Genomic DNA, 5,000 nt, shown 5'->3' with positions numbered 1-5,000 from the left:
ATGCAATACCGCCATCTATGCGCATCTGACAACACTACGTCCGCACCACAAAACATACCGCCATCTGTAGGTCTCCCGCAACATGACCTCCTCCAACGACGATACCGCCATCTATGCGACGCCAAGCCGATTAAGACAGCGATGGCGCCACAGTGCCCGCCTTTCGACGCCACCCACAAAGCCTGCAGCCTCTGTCGACCATAGCACCCAATCTCCAGTGGCTCTGCCGCACGAAGCCGTGGACCGGCAATGACTCCACCCGCACCCGTTCGTGCACCACCCCAACCGCCAAACGCGCACCTCCAGCGGATGAACGGCGGACGTTTCCCGCACTCGTAAAGTGCAATCCACCCCTATAACGTGCGTTTCATGAAGAGTTATTGCCAATATGCGACATTCCCGCTGTCCCTATACATGAGCCGCGACCTGTACCACTTACGAGCGAGAGACGCGATCGCGTTGCTCACTGTACGGCGTCCGATACCGAGCCATCAGCATGTCGGTCCCCATGCGCGTTGCACTCGCACTCGCAGTCGCAAAAACGTGGGGCAAATATATTACGCGGAAGAGTTATAACAGACCGAGCCCCACTGCATGAGGGGAGTCTTTGTCACTAATGTACACAGATGGAACATTTTGGACTGGAACCAGATTACCCGTACACACGGCGCTGATTAGTAATCAATGCAGAGCCATCAAACTACAGAATATATATACAACTGTCCGTATACATGCTGAAAGAGTCTGCCCACAATGGGAACCACACGTCAGCCAGCCACTCTGATCACGCACCACTCTCTGCTTCTAACGGGCGCACATACAATATGTAAGCACCAGCATGGAACAACATCCAGTGCATCCTCTCCGCCACATTACACAATCCACACTATCACAACCAGACCAGGAGGTCCATGCGGAAAATACAATATCCCACCCTTTCGACATCCACCATTGCGCAGATCAGGCACCAACACCCACACATGTCCTATACAACGGTGCACCCAACATCACAATAGTACCTCCTGTCACAGCGCACAAACAATGACATGAGTCAAAGACACAGGTCTGACACAAGCATAGAATTGGAGCGCCGCCTCTAATAAGCCAAAGGTGCATCCTGACGTGACAAATCTGATCATGTCACAAGCATTCACTTACTATAATCACTATCAACGAACCTGCCGCCCCCGCCCCCCCCCTACACCTTTCCTTACAACAACGTGTAACCTAACCTAACCTAACCTATGTTGTACCTTAACCTAACCTATGTTGTACCTTAACCTAACCTATGTTGTACCTTAACCTAACCTATGTTGTACCTTAACCTAACCTATGTTGTACCTTAACCTAACCTATGTTGTACCTTAACCTAACCTATGTTGTGCCTTAACCTAACCTATGTTGTGCCTTAACCTAACCTATGTTGTGCCTTAACCTAACCTATGTTGTGCCTTAACCTAACCTATGTTGTGCCTTAACCTAACCTATGTTGTGCCTTAACCTAACCTATGTTGTGCCTTAACCTAACCTATGTTGTGCCTTAACCTAACCTATGTTGTGCCTTAACCTAACCCATGTTGTGCCTTAACCTAACCCATGTTGTGCCTTAACCTAACCCATGTTGTGCCTTAACCTAACCCATGTTGTGCCTTAACCTAACCCATGTTGTGCCTTAACCTAACCCATGTTGTGCCTTAACCTAACCCATGTTGTGCCTTAACCTAACCCATGTTGTGCCTTAACCTAACCCATGTTGTGCCTTAACCTAACCCATGTTGTGCCTTAACCTAACCCATGTTGTGCCTTAACCTAACCCATGTTGTGCCTTAACCTAACCCATGTTGTGCCTTAACCTAACCCATGTTGTGCCTTAACCTAACCCATGTTGTGCCTTAACCTAACCCATGTTGTGCCTTAACCTAACCCATGTTGTGCCTTAACCTAACCCATGTTGTGCCTTAACCTAACCCATGTTGTGCCTTAACCTAACCCATGTTGTGCCTTAACCTAACCCATGTTGTGCCTTAACCTAACCCATGTTGTGCCTTAACCTAACCCATGTTGTGCCTTAACCTAACCCATGTTGTGCCTTAACCTAACCCATGTTGTGCCTTAACCTAACCCATGTTGTGCCTTAACCTAACCCATGTTGTGCCTTAACCTAACCCATGTTGTGCCTTAACCTAACCCATGTTGTGCCTTAACCTAACCCATGTTGTGCCTTAACCTAACCTATGTTGTGCCTTAACCTAACCTATGTTGTGCCTTAACCTAACCCATGTTGTGCCTTAACCTAACCCATGTTGTGCCTTAACCTAACCCATGTTGTGCCTTAACCTAACCCATGTTGTGCCTTAACCTAACCCATGTTGTGCCTTAACCTAACCCATGTTGTGCCTTAACCTAACCCATGTTGTGCCTTAACCTAACCCATGTTGTGCCTTAACCTAACCCATGTTGTGCCTTAACCTAACCCATGTTGTGCCTTAACCTAACCCATGTTGTGCCTTAACCTAACCCATGTTGTGCCTTAACCTAACCCATGTTGTGCCTTAACCTAACCCATGTCGTGCCTTAACCTAACCCATGTCGTGCCTTAACCTAACCCACGTCGTGCCTTAACCTAACCCACGTTGTCGCCTAACGTAACCCACGTTGTCGCCTAAACCTGCTCTGTAATTGTTATACGACTCGTTCAATTAGTGTAGTGTTGCCCACCCGCAACCCTCGCAATATAGTTCGCTACTCGCACTCCCCGCTCCCCTGTGTATCGCTTCATGTTAAACACCTTGCAAGTCTTGCTCACTTTCCACATGCTCCTGCTGTACACTGTAATGTGGATGGCAGCAGGACGTACATGCCGCCCCTCCCCACGTCCCCACCTTGCCCCCTGCCTTCGCAAGCTGGTTGGTGAGAACTTTGCATGTTCAATGCCCTCCGCATGCGACGTACTCAGGCTACGTTGTGGTGCGGCCTGTGTCAACTGTCCGCTAATGTCGTACGCGTAAACCACAATCTGTACTGCACATTCGTCCTTATGTACTGAATGATACATCGTGGCACATGTGTGACCGTACAACGACTGCGCCCAAAAACGGCGGACCATACAGTGCAAATATTGTGCACGCAGCTACGTGTCGTCTCCCTATGAGAGCTGGATTGCAGTGTGGTACGCCATAGAGACGTGTGGGAGGAACGGACGCCGTGGATGGCGATCAGCATGAGCTGTCTGTTGATGTATTCGGACCTAGTCGTCTCTCCTCACACACCGTGATGGCATGGTGCACCGCGTTCCATATCTGCGACATGCTACAGAGGCCGGTTGACAGTCGTTCGAGCAATGGACATCGCATACGTACGGGGGCCACCTTCCACGTATTGTCTAGGCGTGCACATTTTGTTGCGTGTATGTGGGCAGACGTAGTGTGGCGTGACACCTGACACAGGCATGCAATAATCGTGGAAGTTGCAAATGGCGATGGACGCCTGCGTTTTCTGGTGAAGTTACGCAAATGAACAAATGGTAACCTGTTGTGGTGCGGTTGTTCTCGCTAGGGGTGAATCGGTGATGGCGACGATAGGTTGAGGTACTAACCGGTTGTTCCAGCGATACCCACCATGCCGACGAAACTGAACGGCATCTGGGTGTGAAGCGATACGCGGCGGTGGCTGGGTGGGACCGTCCCCGGCCGGTGAGGGGGCGCCTCCCGGCGTGCTGGCCGCGCGGTGCGTGGGCGCACGCGCTACAGCCGGCTGGTGGGGGCGGCCAGTGGCAGGCGCGCCGGCCGACGGACGCGGCAGGCGTCGCAGCTGCGCGCCGGCGCACCCTGCGCGCGGCGCCGTGCGGCCAAAGTAGGTCCTCGCGGGCCCGGTGCGAAGCGCGGTGGACATCTTCAGTGTGCTGGTCCGATTGAGGACTGTGTGCGTTGAGGATGCGCTGCCGCCCGGCGCTCGGCGCCGCGACGCCGTCTGCTGCTCGGTCGCCCCAGCGGTTCTCGCTGGTGGTTTGTATCGCAGCTGTGCGGATGTGTTGGCGCGTGCGCTGTGCTGGGAGAGTTCGCTTCGGCACCCAAGTGGGGCTTTTGTCCTTCTGTGGCGCTGGCGTTGGAGCTGCCGGTCACCGTAGGTGGCGCGTGTTGTCTCCCGCCGGCAATGCCACGACAGCACGCTCCCGGGCCTCTGTCGGCAGCGGCAAGCTCAGTTGGGAGCACGGGTGGTCGCACCGAAAGCGTCTACTCGCCTAACTCCGGGCGATTGCGCCTCTCTCGAACCCGACCAAGTACTTGGGACGGCGCTGCGCGCCGCCGGGACCTGAGAGGGTTTCGAGGTGTATTGTGCAGGGGAGCTCAGCCTCCTCCTGTTTGCAGAATGATTGAGCGGACGCTTGCGTGTTCGCGCGGGCCCCCGGGACACACTCCCGGGCGGCCGGCTGCTCAGCTCTAGTTGACGCAGCTCCCTGGTTGATCCTGCCAGTAGTCATATGCTTGTCTCAAAGATTAAGCCATGCATGTCTCAGTACAAGCCGCATTAAGGTGAAACCGCGAATGGCTCATTAAATCAGTTATGGTTCCTTAGATCGTACCCACGTTACTTGGATAACTGTGGTAATTCTAGAGCTAATACATGCAAACAGAGTCCCGACCAGAGATGGAAGGGACGCTTTTATTAGATCAAAACCAATCGGTCGGCTCGTCCGGTCCGTTTGCCTTGGTGACTCTGAATAACTTTGGGCTGATCGCACGGTCCTCGTACCGGCGACGCATCTTTCAAATGTCTGCCTTATCAACTGTCGATGGTAGGTTCTGCGCCTACCATGGTTGTAACGGGTAACGGGGAATCAGGGTTCGATTCCGGAGAGGGAGCCTGAGAAACGGCTACCACATCCAAGGAAGGCAGCAGGCGCGCAAATTACCCACTCCCGGCACGGGGAGGTAGTGACGAAAAATAACGATACGGGACTCATCCGAGGCCCCGTAATCGGAATGAGTACACTTTAAATC

At 53.0% G+C, this 5,000-nt stretch overlaps 1 non-coding gene across 1 annotated transcript in view; it reads left to right on the top strand.

The window, feature by feature from the left end:
• Positions 1 to 4,453: 4,453 nt before the first annotated feature.
• LOC124765315 overlaps positions 4,454 to 5,000 on the top strand; it is a 1,909-nt gene continuing 1,362 nt past the window's right edge. Inside the window, exon 1 of the ribosomal RNA XR_007012873.1 lies at positions 4,454 to 5,000. This exon is cut by the window's right edge and continues 1,362 nt beyond it. This is a non-coding gene — a ribosomal RNA (small subunit ribosomal RNA).

The sequence above is a fragment of the Schistocerca piceifrons genome, unplaced genomic scaffold (assembly GCF_021461385.2).
Source record: "Schistocerca piceifrons isolate TAMUIC-IGC-003096 unplaced genomic scaffold, iqSchPice1.1 HiC_scaffold_654, whole genome shotgun sequence".
Taxonomy (NCBI): domain Eukaryota; kingdom Metazoa; phylum Arthropoda; class Insecta; order Orthoptera; family Acrididae; genus Schistocerca; species Schistocerca piceifrons.
The sequence above is the reverse complement of the archived record's forward strand: the minus strand, read 5'-3'. Positions and strand labels throughout refer to the sequence as shown.